The sequence below is a fragment of the Helianthus annuus genome, chromosome 2, assembly GCF_002127325.2.
Source record: "Helianthus annuus cultivar XRQ/B chromosome 2, HanXRQr2.0-SUNRISE, whole genome shotgun sequence".
Lineage (NCBI taxonomy): Eukaryota > Viridiplantae > Streptophyta > Magnoliopsida > Asterales > Asteraceae > Helianthus > Helianthus annuus.
Genome location: NC_035434.2, coordinates 162563493 through 162579725, shown reverse-complemented (window position 1 = coordinate 162579725; position 16233 = coordinate 162563493). Strand labels below are relative to the sequence as shown.

General features: G+C 34.0%; 1 pseudogene; it reads right to left on the bottom strand.

The window, feature by feature from the left end:
• Window positions 1-16233, bottom strand: part of LOC110899431 — a 57532-nt pseudogene that overhangs the window by 7911 nt on the left and 33388 nt on the right.

The window sequence follows — 16233 nt, the reverse complement described above, 5'->3', positions numbered from 1 at the left end:
TGTCGGTTAAGTGAGGTTTTTCGGAGATCAACTAACTGATTTACATGTGAGGCCCAATCACAATCAAAAGGTTAATTCATATTGACTGTCCACTTAACATAATCGGCCCAATCAGTTTTCTTTCAATTAAAGTGGTGAATTGAATTAATGTTGGTCAAATTTGAATCAATGATTGAAATTGTCGGTTTGCGGTTGTTGTTATCATAAAGAAATTAATGTGAATCGGTCCAATCATAAGTGTTTGTTGATAAGTGTTTGTTGATATTTTGGTCCAATCATAAGTGTTTGTTGATATTTATTGTTGATGTAAAGTTGTCGGACATTAATGGCCAAATGAATTAAAAGAACAACAGTGGAACAACCCAATGAGATCTTTGCTTTAATATTGTTGTTACGGCCCAATGAATATGTAAATTGAGCCGCCCAATCATACTTGTTAGATATATCGGCCCAAAGTTTGGATGTGATCTGATTTGTGTTAAGTCATTATCGGCTTTTATCAAAAGTTAAATCATTTGTCCATTAAATAGCCCATGTGATTTGGTTATGTAATCTCGGCCCAATTAGATTGACTTTAAAAAGCATTTGGGTCGGCCCAAGATTTGTTTGTGTGAATCGCATGTGATTAGAATAGAAAGGCCCAAGACAAATTAAGGTTCAATAAGCGTGTGATAAAAGAAGCCCAATATTCATTGACCCAAATCATTCTAATTTCAAATTGAATCCATTCTGTTCCGATAAGCCCATTCATTCAACGATTTCACCCGAACAACTTTGGATTGAATCAGCGAATCTTCGACAACGAGTCTTAGATAAACTTCACACACACACTTTTACGTATTCAGTTCGTTTAAACTGATTGTGTGTTTGTTTGTTTGCAGGTGATTCAAGGTGATTGGTTAAGCATAGGATACTCGCCCGAGTGAATCCTCAAACGATCCTAACTGATTTTAGATTGTGTGAAATTTTGTATTGTTTGAAAATCTGTTTTTGTGAATCTTTTAATGTTGAAATATGGGTTCTGAGATTTATATTGTACTAAACAAGTTTGATAATTTTACGGGTATCAAGGGAGAATCAACTGAAGAGTTGATCGAAAGGTATGTCAAGTTATATTTAGAGATGGAGCGTTTGAACATTAGCAAAATGGATGAGACGTGGGTTAACAAGTTGGCGAATGCTTTACCAATTGATGTGTGGGGAACGTATTTGTTAGCTTGGAAGAAGAGCGGAGAATATTATAGTTTCAATTTGAGCGATTTCGTCGAGAAGATTCAAGCTCAAGAACTTGAATTTCAAAAGATTAGAAAATTGAAGTCTGATTCAGGAGAGAAGAATCATGAAGTAGCAACTGATGAAGTAAAAGACAAATCTGAGGAAAATGTTCAAGAGGTAGAGGAGCAGGTTAAAGAAATTTCAGCTATCAAGACTGAGAAGAAAGCTGAAGCTGGAATGATGTCTGGGAAGTGCTCAAATTGTGAAAATCTGAAATATGAAAATGCCAAACTCTTGAGGGATTTAGAGAGTTTGTCATTAGAAAATGAAAATCTTAAAAAATTAGAAAATGTTTTGAAAATCAAAAACAAAATTTAGAAAATGAAAAAGTAAAAATTGAGAAAGATTTTCAAAATCAAATAAAGATTTTAGAAGATGAGAAAGATATTTTTGGTAAAAATAATCTTAAAAAACAAATTGCAATAAATTCTCATCTTGCTAAAATCATTCAGCTTGAAAAAGAAGCTGAAAGTGATCGGAATAAAATTACTGAGTTAGAAAATAAGTTGAAAGGTTTTGTGACTTCTGCACCATATGTGTGTCCAAAACCGATCAATTCTGTTCCAATAAGTGACAATGTCACAAACTATGATAAAGTCATAGTTGAAGATTGTGATGAGAAATCTGATGATGAAACTGAAAAAATTAAGAAAAAGAAATTGTTTTTGAATTTAAGAGAAAAATTTCAGACAACTGTTTTGCAATCGACTGAAACAGGTGAATGTTCAATACAGAAATCTGTTAAGAAGATTGTAGAACAAAAACAAAAAGTAAAAATTGTGAAAAATGTTCAAAAATATAATAAAAGCTCATCAGATCAATCATCCGATCGCAATCAAAAATCACAAAAAGGGGGAGAAAAATTTTAAAAAATTAGAAAATTTGAAAAAGTCAAAAACATTGAAAAATAAAAAATGAGTTTTGTTGCGAATAAGAGGAAATGATAGTAAATCAGTGGACTATCACAGCATGCTAAAGATATGAAATGTCAAATGTGATAAACGATCTCACTAATGATGTGACGATAGGCTCAGCTAGACTAGTAGATTTGCGATAACGATACAAACATAAATGAAAAAGCCTAGTTCTAGTGGGAAACATGGTTGAAAGCATAGTACTTAGTTTTGTCCTTCGTGATTGTGTACCTACTCAGTAATCGCTGAATGCTAAAAGAGCATAAAAACCGGACAGTTTGTGAACTTTCACAACTTGCTGAAAAAGTCGCTGTGATTGTGCATTTTATTTTGCAAAGATTTAAACTTGTTTTATTTCTTTATTTTGTTTAAGCATTGGACATCCTCTGCCTATACGTGAGTATCGACCTGGATGTTATTGCCTAAACGTTCTGCTTTATTTTCTTTGGTGTTTCGTTTAAGCTTTGGATCACCTCTGCGTATACGGAAGTATCGACCTGGTGGTTAAAGCCTAAACAACTTCAACTTGTTTTATTTTCTTATTTTGTTTAAACATTGGACTTTCTCTGCGTATACGGAAGTATCGACCTGATTGTTAATGTTTAAACATTCTGCTTTGTTTTCGCACATATCACAGTTGATGAAAGTTTAAAGGCATTACTTGAGTTAGTGTATTGCATGATGAGGGGATATGCTGAGATCGTGGGGTCCATAAGATTTTAGTGCAAAATTAATATATCTTAACGTATCAGTAAGCATTTCGAAAGTTTTTAGATTGAGCTTAAGAGGACAACTATATCGTCAATCTATGTGAATCGTTTAGAACTTAATATGTTTAAAGCTTAACGGTGCTAGTGATTGGTCACAAAAACTGATATGATCCTCTTACACAAACTCACAAAAATAGTGTTTGTATATATTTTATTTCTACGTTTAAATTTTGTTTTTGCACTTATGTTTCATATTATTGAAAAAATTCAAAAAGATTTTCGACAACTGATGTTGAAAAGCTGATATTCAAAATCTCAAAGGCTAAACAAGATGAACAATTGGTTTGGTTAAGATGATGAGAAGTTGGAAGATAATCCTCAAATGTTTAGATGATTCAATAATTTGAATCACAATATTGTGTGTTATATGTTTGAGAATTTTGAGTGAATTCTTTTAGAGTCAAAATTATTTTGTCTTACGAGAGGTTGAGATGTGTAGGTTTCTGATTCTGTTGCTACGGAAAGCCAGGCGTCGATCCTAAAAGCACGGAAGCTTGACGAAAGGGGGAGCCTGAAGAAAGAGACTACCAAGGAGGGGAGCAACTGAAGCTGAAGACAGATCCACAGGGATTCTATTTAAAAAAGAGAAAGACAAGACGCTACAAGATTGACTGCGGCAATATCCAAGGGGGAGTCTGTTGGTGCATTAATGTCTATCGCCTCCGTCAATTCAAACCGTAGCTGAAACTATAGAAATCTAGGATTATATTGTAATATCTAGTTACTAAAAGGCAAGGTGGCATAATGGTAAATAAGGAGAACCTCCTTATACCTTGGCCTATAAATAGAACCATTAGGGTTCTCATTTAAGACTTTTGCTCATTTTGGTGATTTAGGAGATTCAAGTCTAGAGAGAGAAAGTCTAGAGAGAGAAAGTACTCTTTACGTGATTCTTGTATCGTACACGTCATATCTTTCAATAGATTCACGGTTCTAGTACGTTATTGTGTGTTCGGTCACGCACGTTCACGGATTCTACACGTCGAACGTTCGTTACGCAATCGTACGGTGTCAAAACCGATCCTACATTGGTTATATCGGATTTTAACTTTATATTGACTGCCTTTTTGATTTGCCCTTCATTTGGTTTTCTGGGAGAATACCCTTCCCAGATCGGAGGCGGACACTTGTTATAACTAACACTCTGTTTCTTACCAGTATCCTTCTTCTTTGGCTTCTCATCATCTTGAAATGCTTCAAAACCTGCAACAGTTGGATAAATTCTATCAATCAAATAATCAGAACTAAAATAACTTTGCAGTAAACGTCTAATTCTTTCATTTTCAATTTTCTCAGTCTCCAACTCTTGCTTTAGCTTTGCACACTCCTCAATGTAATGATTGGTAGCTTTTTGTTTTGACATCATCACTGCATTCATCATTGTCAATGCATCTTCTCTCTCAGAATTTGTCTTTTGAAGACCAGTTACTGTTCTATTTAGCACATCATATGACTCTTTCACATAATTGAGATTGAACAATAATTGTTCTTTCATCTTGTCAAATTCACACAATTTCTCATCCTTTTCTTCACATTTCTTGCAAGATTCCAAGCATTTTTCACACGGCTTGACATCCTCAACAATCTTTTCAACTTCAATTATTTTCTCCACTTCAACAACTTTTTCTTTAGCCATCTTTTCAACTTCAACCGTCTTCTCAGCGATTTTAACTTTTTCATTTTGAACAGTCTCTTCATTTTTAGTAACATTTTCACATTTCTTCTTTTTCTGTTCTTTTGCTGCTTGTTTCTCCTTCAACTTCTTCAAACGATCTGCAAAATAAAATTGAAAACTTTCAGGTGATAAATGAATTTTTTGCAGTATTAATATGCATTTCTTCCTCATCATCACTACTGTCATCAGTTGGAGTTTGATAAAAAATTATTGTCTTTTCTGAACTATCATCTGAAGAACCAGAATCAGATGATGATTGATCAAAAACTGTTGTTCTTTCTGAACTTTCGTCTAATGTAACAGACTCTTCATTTTGATTCTTCTCATTAACACCGACCACTTTCATCCATTCTGTAAACAAATCTGGTTCTTGAATAACTTTTGCAATGGGGGCTACAATTTTTGAATCAGGTGGAATGTATTTATCCCAGCTGAATCCTTCTGCCGCTTTTTATCTTCTTGATCAATGATGCCATAATAAGCTTTCTTATTTGCATCTTTGATCATTCTAGCATGAGCAGTTTGTGGTTCTTTTTGTTGATGCGTTTGATGAGCAACTTGTTGATATATGGCTTTCCGATAGTAATCATCTTTTCCAAACGAATTCTTTGCTCCACTTGCTTCCTGATTTTTGCATTCTCTCTTGAAATGGCCTTTCTCCCTGCATCGAAAATAAGTAACTTTAGATTTATCAAAACCCAAATGTCACACCCCTAATTTTCCACGTGTCACCGGTGGGCCCGGTGGGGAGTATCGTGACGTAGTTGATATCATCATAGTCAAACAACACAAATTTAAAATGCACAGCGGAAGCAAAATGATAGATTTATTTCAACCAAATAAAATTGTAATATTTAAGTATCACAACATACTTGAAACAGATCCACAGACGGATCAAAATAAAGAGGAATTATAGTTCAACAGATTTTGACATCTAAGCTTGCAAGACTTCTAGTTGATGCTATGAGAGGCCAGCCTATTACGCGTAGTACCTGCACTTAACCTTTTTGGGAAAATACGTCAGTTTGCACTGGTAAATACAATTTAACTGACTCATTTTGAAAAGGTTTGAAATTTTATTTGAATGCACATGGCATAAAAGGTTTTTATAACTTGGGATAATTATTTGAATATAAACTTGTAAAAGATTTACATGTTTCTTATGCGTCCAGTGGCCCGGGTCTACACCGGGTTAAAGATCAATAGACACACCACATGATATAATCCCGCAGCAGTCTCCCCTGAAACTGGCGGTTATACCTTAATATTCATTTATGCACAAACGGGTGTACGCCTACACCCGCATGCTTAGGTCGTGGCCATTTCGTAAAATGATGCCAAGGATATCCGGGATATGGTCATTAACCCCCCAAAGGCTTTAAGCAAACAAAACAATTTTTAACGGGTCATTTCAATGATTTAACCTACATTTGATTAAAGATTCAATGCCCGACCAAACGGTATTTTATATACCGTACCCCAAGCCCGTATAGGGAAAATAAGTTAAAAGTATTTATCTGAGCAAGTACAAATCACAACAAGCAAGTGCAAATATCTTTTACTGGGTCTCCTATTCTGGAACGAAAGTTTATAATAACCTATTAGAATCCTAACGGGTCTTTAATTTAGCCTAAGCTTAGACCGGTTAGTTTTAAAGAAAGAATACGGTTCAATCGCATGGAAAGCGAGGACCGGTTTAGAATGTGGTTTTGACCCGACAAGCTTGCGTGCTTGTTTAATATGGGTAACATAATCACATTCTGGATTTTGAGACAAAAAGGATATGGTTTGACCCGTTTCGGCTAAAATGTGTAAACTAGTTACATAAGCCGATCCGAACGCGAAAGTGCGTAACGGGTAACCATATGAATCATATACAAGTTCCCTAAGTTAATATGCACTAAATATGTTGTGATATCAGTAAGATATCTCCTATTATGCCCAAAATGATTTTAAACTCAAACTATGCCTCATAATGGCATTTTGGTCATTTTAAAGGATATAAAAGAGTTAAATTAGTAACCTGAGTTACAGGTCTGAATAAATCAGTAATTATACTTAATTTAATATGTTATATTAGTATGGTATTATATATGTGAATTTTATTAATTATAACCATTCTATGCACCGAATGGGCATTTTGGTAACTTCACATAAGCCTAAAAGGTCAAAACTGGAATTCTCAGTCTAAGACCTTTGTTTACTATTACAATATAAAAATTTACTGAATATTTCAGTAGGTATCAAACCTTATATATAAAAACTAGTTTTGATACATACTATGTCGTAAAAATGCCTAAAAAGGCGATTTGGAGCCATTTCCGAGTTTTGAAAGAGAGGCTGATATTTTTATAATTCCAGATAGCTCAAAATAATTTATTTAACTTAATAAATCAGTAGAAAAAGGTTTGAGGTCAAAAGGATTTATAAAACTCATTTTATAGCCCAAAAGGGCAAAACCGACAATAACCGAATTAAGCTTAAGACTCTAAGTTATGCTCAGCCTAAAAATAATTAAAAATCTCCAAAAATCCCAAAATATTATTTTATATCAGTAGGTAAAAATTTTGGTATTAAAATTTGGGTTTAGATAGGCTATATGCTAATTACGCCAATTAATTACTAAGAATGCTTCTAATTACGCTAATGAGCATAACTCTTAATCTAGACCTCAAACTGATGTAAAATTTTAAGTACAAGTTTATAAATCAGTAATTAAGGTGTCTACTCTTTTATATTTTCAAAATTCATATTTTAAGGTGAAGAGGGCATAATAGTCAACATTTAAGCAATTAACAGAAACATGCATATGAATTAGACGTCTAATGAACCAAGTTGTATAATCACAGAGGGTTATACTAACATGAAAATAGGTTCAAAAGAACCTCTAAGGCAATCCTAAATTTGGCTTAAACGGGTCAGAACTTAAAGTCAAAGCATAAGTCAAACTATGCGACTTTCGGTTCCAAACCGAGCCTAAACTGAAAATTGTCGAGTTGAACATGTTTAGACATGTTCTTACATTAGTTACCAAGTTATATTAATGATCAAACAGGTTGCATGTATCCTACATTGCTAATCATGTATTAATTCGGAATAAAGCATTCTGTTGACTTTTTAAAGTAAGCTTTGACCCGACAATTGACATAGTTAGAGTGGGAATCTGAGAATACCCTTTTAAGGATTTATTACCCACATAATTACCTACTTATAGGTATTTTTAATTCAAGATTTGACTGAGTAATTATTGTTTAATCTTGAAGTCAAACCTTAATTACGACGGTTTGACTTTTAGTTAGTTAACTAAGCTAAACTTAATTAAGAATGATTAGGATCACTTACAATGGTCCTAAGTATGCTTATGGAGCCTAAGAAGAGTTGATTGTTGTCCAGGAGCTCCAGAGAAGTTTTTAACAAAATTCAAAGTGAGCAAGTCCAATGTTCACAACTTCAACTTCTTATATAGTGAACCCCATTGCTCATGATCATGCCAAAGTAGTCTATGATTGATACAAGATCATCCCAGGTGTCCCTAAGATGCTATATACTGCCTATCATGCCCCTGATTTCGAAAACCACACTACTAAGGCGGTGCAACAGGCTGAACAGGCAGCTGTCCGAGTGAATCCTCAAACGATCCTAACTGATTTTAGATTGTGTGAAATTTTGTATTGTTTGAAAATCTGTTTTTGTGAATCTTTTAATGTTGAAATATGGGTTCAGAGATTTATATTGCACTAAACAAGTTTGATAATTTTACGGGTATCAAGGGAGAATCAACTGAAGAGTTGATCGAAAGGTATGTCAAGTTATATTTAGAGATGGAGCGTTTGAACATTAGCAAAATGGATGAGACGTGGGTTAACAAGTTGGCGAATGCTTTACCAATTGATGTGTGGGGAACGTATTTGTTAGCTTGGAAGAAGAGCGGAGAATATTATAGTTTCAATTTGAGCGATTTCGTCGAGAAGATTCATGCTCAAGAACTTGAATTTCAAAAGATTAGAAAATTGAAGTCTGATTCAGGAGAGAAGAATCATGAAGTAGCAACTGATGAAGTAAAAGACAAATCTGAGGAAAATGTTCAAGAGGTAGAGGAGCAGGTTAAAGAAATTTCAGCTATCAAGACTGAGAAGAAAGCTGAAGCTGGAATGATGTCTGGGAAGTGCTCAAATTGTGAAAATCTGAAATATGAAAATGCCAAACTCTTGAGGGATTTAGAGAGTTTGTCATTAGAAAATGAAAATCTTAAAAAATCAGAAAATGTTTTGAAAAATCAAAAACAAAATTTAGAAAATGAAAAAGTAAAAATTGAGAAAGATTTTCAAAATCAAATAAAGATTTTAGAAGATTAGAAAGATATTTTTGGTAAAAATAATCTTAAAAGACAAATTGCAATAAATTCTCATCTTGCTAAAATCATTCAGCTTGAAAAAGAAGCTGAAAGTGATCGGAATAAAATTACTGAGTTAGAAAATAAGTTGAAAGGTTTTGTGACTTCTGCACCATATGTGTGTCCAAAACCGATCAATTCTGTTCCAATAAGTGACAATGTCACAAACTATGATAAAGTCATAGTTGAAGATTGTGATGAGAAATCTGATGATGAAACTGAAAAAATTAAGAAAAATAAATTGTTTTTGAATTTAAGAGAAAAATTTCAGAGAACTGTTTTGCAATCGACTGAAACAGGTGAATGTTCAATACAGAAATCTGTTAAGAAGATTGTAGAACAAAAACAAAAAGTAAAAATTGTGAAAAATGTTCAAAAATATAATAAAAGCTCATCAGATCAATCATCCGATCGCAATCAAAAATCACAAAAAGGGGGAGAAAAATTTTAAAAAATTAGAAAATTTGAAAAAGTCAAAAACATTGAAAAATAAAAAATGAGTTTTGTTGCGAATAAGAGGAAATGATAGTAAATCAGTGGACTATCACAGCATGCTAAAGATATGAAATGTCAAATGTGATAAACGATCTCACTAATGATGTGACGATAGGCTCAGCTAGACTAGTAGATTTGCGATAACGATACAAACATAAATGAAAAAGCCTAGTTCTAGTGGGAAACATGGTTGAAAGCATAGTACTTAGTTTTGTCCTTCGTGATTGTGTACCTACTCAGTAATCGCTGAATGCTAAAAGAGCATAAAAACCGGACAGTTTGTGAACTTTCACAACTTGCTGAAAAAGTCGCTGTGATTGTGCATTTTATTTTGCAAAGATTTAAACTTGTTTTATTTCTTTATTTTGTTTAAGCATTGGACATCCTCTGCCTATACGTGAGTATCGACCTGGATGTTATTGCCTAAACGTTCTGCTTTATTTTCTTTGGTGTTTCGTTTAAGCTTTGGATCACCTCTGCGTATACGGAAGTATCGACCTGGTGGTTAAAGCCTAAACAACTTCAACTTGTTTTATTTTCTTATTTTGTTTAAACATTGGACTTTCTCTGCGTATACGGAAGTATCGACCTGATTGTTAATGTTTAAACATTCTGCTTTGTTTTCGCACATATCACAGTTGATGAAAGTTTAAAGGCATTACTTGAGTTAGTGTATTGCATGATGAGGGGATATGCTGAGATCGTGGGGTCCATAAGATTTTAGTGCAAAATTAATATATCTTAACGTATCAGTAAGCATTTCGAAAGTTTTTAGATTGAGCTTAAGAGGACAACTATATCGTCAATCTATGTGAATCGTTTAGAACTTAATATGTTTAAAGCTTAACGGTGCTAGTGATTGGTCACAAAAACTGATATGATCCTCTTACACAAACTCACAAAAATAGTGTTTGTATATATTTTATTTCTACGTTTAAATTTTGTTTTTGCACTTATGTTTCATATTATTGAAAAAATTCAAAAATATTTTCGACAACTGATGTTGAAAAGCTGATATTCAAAATCTCAAAGGCTAAACAAGATGAACAATTGGTTTGGTTAAGATGATGAGAAGTTGGAAGATAATCCTCAAATGTTTAGATGATTCGTTAATTTGAATCACAATATTGTGTGTTATATGTTTGAGAATTTTGAGTGAATTCTTTTAGAGTCAAAATTATTTTGTCTTACGAGAGGTTGAGATGTGTAGGTTTCTGATTCTGTTGCTACGGAAAGCCAGGCGTCGATCCTAAAAGCACGGAAGCTTGACGAAAGGGGGAGCCTGAAGAAAGAGACTACCAAGGAGGGGAGCAACTGAAGCTGAAGACAGATCCACAGGGATTCTATTTGAAAAAGAGAAAGACAAGACGCTACAAGATTGACTGCGGCAATATCCAAGGGGGAGTCTGTTGGTGCATTAATGTCTATCGCCTCCGTCAATTCAAACCGTAGCTGAAACTATAGAAATCTAGGATTATATTGTAATATCTAGTTACTAAAAGGCAAGGTGGCATAATGGTAAATAAGGAGAACCTCCTTATACCTTGGCCTATAAATAGAACCATTAGGGTTCTCATTTAAGACTTTTGCTCATTTTGGTGATTTAGGAGATTCAAGTCTAGAGAGAGAAAGTCTAGAGAGAGAAAGTACTCTTTACGTGATTCTTGTATCGTACACGTCATATCTTTCAATAGATTCACGGTTCTAGTACGTTATTGTGTGTTCGGTCACGCACGTTCACGGATTCTACACGTCGAACGTTCGTTACGCAATCGTACGGTGTCAAAACTGATCCTACATTGGTTATATCGGATTTTAACTTTATATTGACTGCCTTTTTGATTTGCCCTTCATTTGGTTTTCTGGGAGAATACCCTTCCCAGATCGGAGGCGGACACTTGTTATAACTAACACTCTGTTTCTTACCAGTATCCTTCTTCTTTGGCTTCTCATCATCTTGAAATGCTTCAAAACCTGCAACAGTTGGATAAATTCTATCAATCAAATAATCAGAACTAAAATAACTTTGCAGTAAACGTCTAATTCTTTCATTTTCAATTTTCTCAGTCTCCAACTCTTGCTTTAGCTTTGCACACTCCTCAATGTAATGATTGGTAGCTTTTTGTTTTGACATCATCACTGCATTCATCATTGTCAATGCATCTTCTCTCTCAGAATTTGTCTTTTGAAGACCAGTTACTGTTCTATTTAGCACATCATATGACTCTTTCACATAATTGAGATTGAACAATAATTGTTCTTTCATCTTGTCAAATTCACACAATTTCTCATCCTTTTCTTCACATTTCTTGCAAGATTCCAAGCATTTTTCACACGGCTTGACATCCTCAACAATCTTTTCAACTTCAATTATTTTCTCCACTTCAACAACTTTTTCTTTAGCCATCTTTTCAACTTCAACCGTCTTCTCAGCGATTTTAACTTTTTCATTTTGAACAGTCTCTTCATTTTTAGTAACATTTTCACATTTCTTCTTTTTCTGTTCTTTTGCTGCTTGTTTCTCCTTCAACTTCTTCAAACGATCTGCAAAATAAAATTGAAAACTTTCAGGTGATAAATGAATTTTTTGCAGTATTAATATGCATTTCTTCCTCATCATCACTACTGTCATCAGTTGGAGTTTGATAAAAAATTATTGTCTTTTCTGAACTATCATCTGAAGAACCAGAATCAGATGATGATTGATCAAAAACTGTTGTTCTTTCTGAACTTTCGTCTAATGTAACAGACTCTTCATTTTGATTCTTCTCATTAACACCGACCACTTTCATCCATTCTGTAAACAAATCTGGTTCTTGAATAACTTTTGCAATGGGGGCTACAATTTTTGAATCAGGTGGAATGTATTTATCCCAGCTGAATCCTTCTGCCGCTTTTTATCTTCTTGATCAATGATGCCATAATAAGCTTTCTTATTTGCATCTTTGATCATTCTAGCATGAGCAGTTTGTGGTTCTTTTTGTTGATGCGTTTGATGAGCAACTTGTTGATATATGGCTTTCCGATAGTAATCATCTTTTCCAAACGAATTCTTTGCTCCACTTGCTTCCTGATTTTTGCATTCTCTCTTGAAATGGCCTTTCTCCCTGCATCGAAAATAAGTAACTTTAGATTTATCAAAACCCAAATGTCACACCCCTAATTTTCCACGTGTCACCGGTGGGCCCGGTGGGGAGTATCGTGACGTAGTTGATATCATCATAGTCAAACAACACAAATTTAAAATGCACAGCGGAAGCAAAATGATAGATTTATTTCAACCAAATAAAATTGTAATATTTAAGTATCACAACATACTTGAAACAGATCCACAGACGGATCAAAATAAAGAGGAATTATAGTTCAACAGATTTTGACATCTAAGCTTGCAAGACTTCTAGTTGATGCTATGAGAGGCCAGCCTATTACGCGTAGTACCTGCACTTAACCTTTTTGGGAAAATACGTCAGTTTGCACTGGTAAATACAATTTAACTGACTCATTTTGAAAAGGTTTGAAATTTTATTTGAATGCACATGGCATAAAAGGTTTTTATAACTTGGGATAATTATTTGAATATAAACTTGTAAAAGATTTACATGTTTCTTATGCGTCCAGTGGCCCGGGTCTACACCGGGTTAAAGATCAATAGACACACCACATGATATAATCCCGCAGCAGTCTCCCCTGAAACTGGCGGTTATACCTTAATATTCATTTATGCACAAACGGGTGTACGCCTACACCCGCATGCTTAGGTCGTGGCCATTTCGTAAAATGATGCCAAGGATATCCGGGATATGGTCATTAACCCCCCAAAGGCTTTAAGCAAACAAAACAATTTTTAACGGGTCATTTCAATGATTTAACCTACATTTGATTAAAGATTCAATGCCCGACCAAACGGTATTTTATATACCGTACCCCAAGCCCGTATAGGGAAAATAAGTTAAAAGTATTTATCTGAGCAAGTACAAATCACAACAAGCAAGTGCAAATATCTTTTACTGGGTCTCCTATTCTGGAACGAAAGTTTATAATAACCTATTAGAATCCTAACGGGTCTTTAATTTAGCCTAAGCTTAGACCGGTTAGTTTTAAAGAAAGAATACGGTTCAATCGCATGGAAAGCGAGGACCGGTTTAGAATGTGGTTTTGACCCGACAAGCTTGCGTGCTTGTTTAATATGGGTAACATAATCACATTCTGGATTTTGAGACAAAAAGGATATGGTTTGACCCGTTTCGGCTAAAATGTGTAAACTAGTTACATAAGCCGATCCGAACGCGAAAGTGCGTAACGGGTAACCATATGAATCATATACAAGTTCCCTAAGTTAATATGCACTAAATATGTTGTGATATCAGTAAGATATCTCCTATTATGCCCAAAATGATTTTAAACTCAAACTATGCCTCATAATGGCATTTTGGTCATTTTAAAGGATATAAAAGAGTTAAATTAGTAACCTGAGTTACAGGTCTGAATAAATCAGTAATTATACTTAATTTAATATGTTATATTAGTATGGTATTATATATGTGAATTTTATTAATTATAACCATTCTATGCACCGAATGGGCATTTTGGTAACTTCACATAAGCCTAAAAGGTCAAAACTGGAATTCTCAGTCTAAGACCTTTGTTTACTATTACAATATAAAAATTTACTGAATATTTCAGTAGGTATCAAACCTTATATATAAAAACTAGTTTTGATACATACTATGTCGTAAAAATGCCTAAAAAGGCGATTTGGAGCCATTTCCGAGTTTTGAAAGAGAGGCTGATATTTTTATAATTCCAGATAGCTCAAAATAATTTATTTAACTTAATAAATCAGTAGAAAAAGGTTTGAGGTCAAAAGGATTTATAAAACTCATTTTATAGCCCAAAAGGGCAAAACCGACAATAACCGAATTAAGCTTAAGACTCTAAGTTATGCTCAGCCTAAAAATAATTAAAAATCTCCAAAAATCCCAAAATATTATTTTATATCAGTAGGTAAAAATTTTGGTATTAAAATTTGGGTTTAGATAGGCTATATGCTAATTACGCCAATTAATTACTAAGAATGCTTCTAATTACGCTAATGAGCATAACTCTTAATCTAGACCTCAAACTGATGTAAAATTTTAAGTACAAGTTTATAAATCAGTAATTAAGGTGTCTACTCTTTTATATTTTCAAAATTCATATTTTAAGGTGAAGAGGGCATAATAGTCAACATTTAAGCAATTAACAGAAACATGCATATGAATTAGACGTCTAATGAACCAAGTTGTATAATCACAGAGGGTTATACTAACATGAAAATAGGTTCAAAAGAACCTCTAAGGCAATCCTAAATTTGGCTTAAACGGGTCAGAACTTAAAGTCAAAGCATAAGTCAAACTATGCGACTTTCGGTTCCAAACCGAGCCTAAACTGAAAATTGTCGAGTTGAACATGTTTAGACATGTTCTTACATTAGTTACCAAGTTATATTAATGATCAAACAGGTTGCATGTATCCTACATTGCTAATCATGTATTAATTCGGAATAAAGCATTCTGTTGACTTTTTAAAGTAAGCTTTGACCCGACAATTGACATAGTTAGAGTGGGAATCTGAGAATACCCTTTTAAGGATTTATTACCCACATAATTACCTACTTATAGGTATTTTTAATTCAAGATTTGACTGAGTAATTATTGTTTAATCTTGAAGTCAAACCTTAATTACGACGGTTTGACTTTTAGTTAGTTAACTAAGCTAAACTTAATTAAGAATGATTAGGATCACTTACAATGGTCCTAAGTATGCTTATGGAGCCTAAGAAGAGTTGATTGTTGTCCAGGAGCTCCAGAGAAGTTTTTAACAAAATTCAAAGTGAGCAAGTCCAATGTTCACAACTTCAACTTCTTATATAGTGAACCCCATTGCTCATGATCATGCCAAAGTAGTCTATGATTGATACAAGATCATCCCAGGTGTCCCTAAGATGCTATATACTGCCTATCATGCCCCTGATTTCGAAAACCACACTACTAAGGCGGTGCAACAGGCTGAACAGGCAGCTGTCCGAGTGAATCCTCAAACGATCCTAACTGATTTTAGATTGTGTGAAATTTTGTATTGTTTGAAAATCTGTTTTTGTGAATCTTTTAATGTTGAAATATGGGTTCAGAGATTTATATTGCACTAAACAAGTTTGATAATTTTACGGGTATCAAGGGAGAATCAACTGAAGAGTTGATCGAAAGGTATGTCAAGTTATATTTAGAGATGGAGCGTTTGAACATTAGCAAAATGGATGAGACGTGGGTTAACAAGTTGGCGAATGCTTTACCAATTGATGTGTGGGGAACGTATTTGTTAGCTTGGAAGAAGAGCGGAGAATATTATAGTTTCAATTTGAGCGATTTCGTCGAGAAGATTCATGCTCAAGAACTTGAATTTCAAAAGATTAGAAAATTGAAGTCTGATTCAGGAGAGAAGAATCATGAAGTAGCAACTGATGAAGTAAAAGACAAATCTGAGGAAAATGTTCAAGAGGTAGAGGAGCAGGTTAAAGAAATTTCAGCTATCAAGACTGAGAAGAAAGCTGAAGCTGGAATGATGTCTGGGAAGTGCTCAAATTGTGAAAATCTGAAATATGAAAATGCCAAACTCTTGAGGGATTTAGAGAGTTTGTCATTAGAAAATGAAAATCTTAAAAAATCAGAAAAT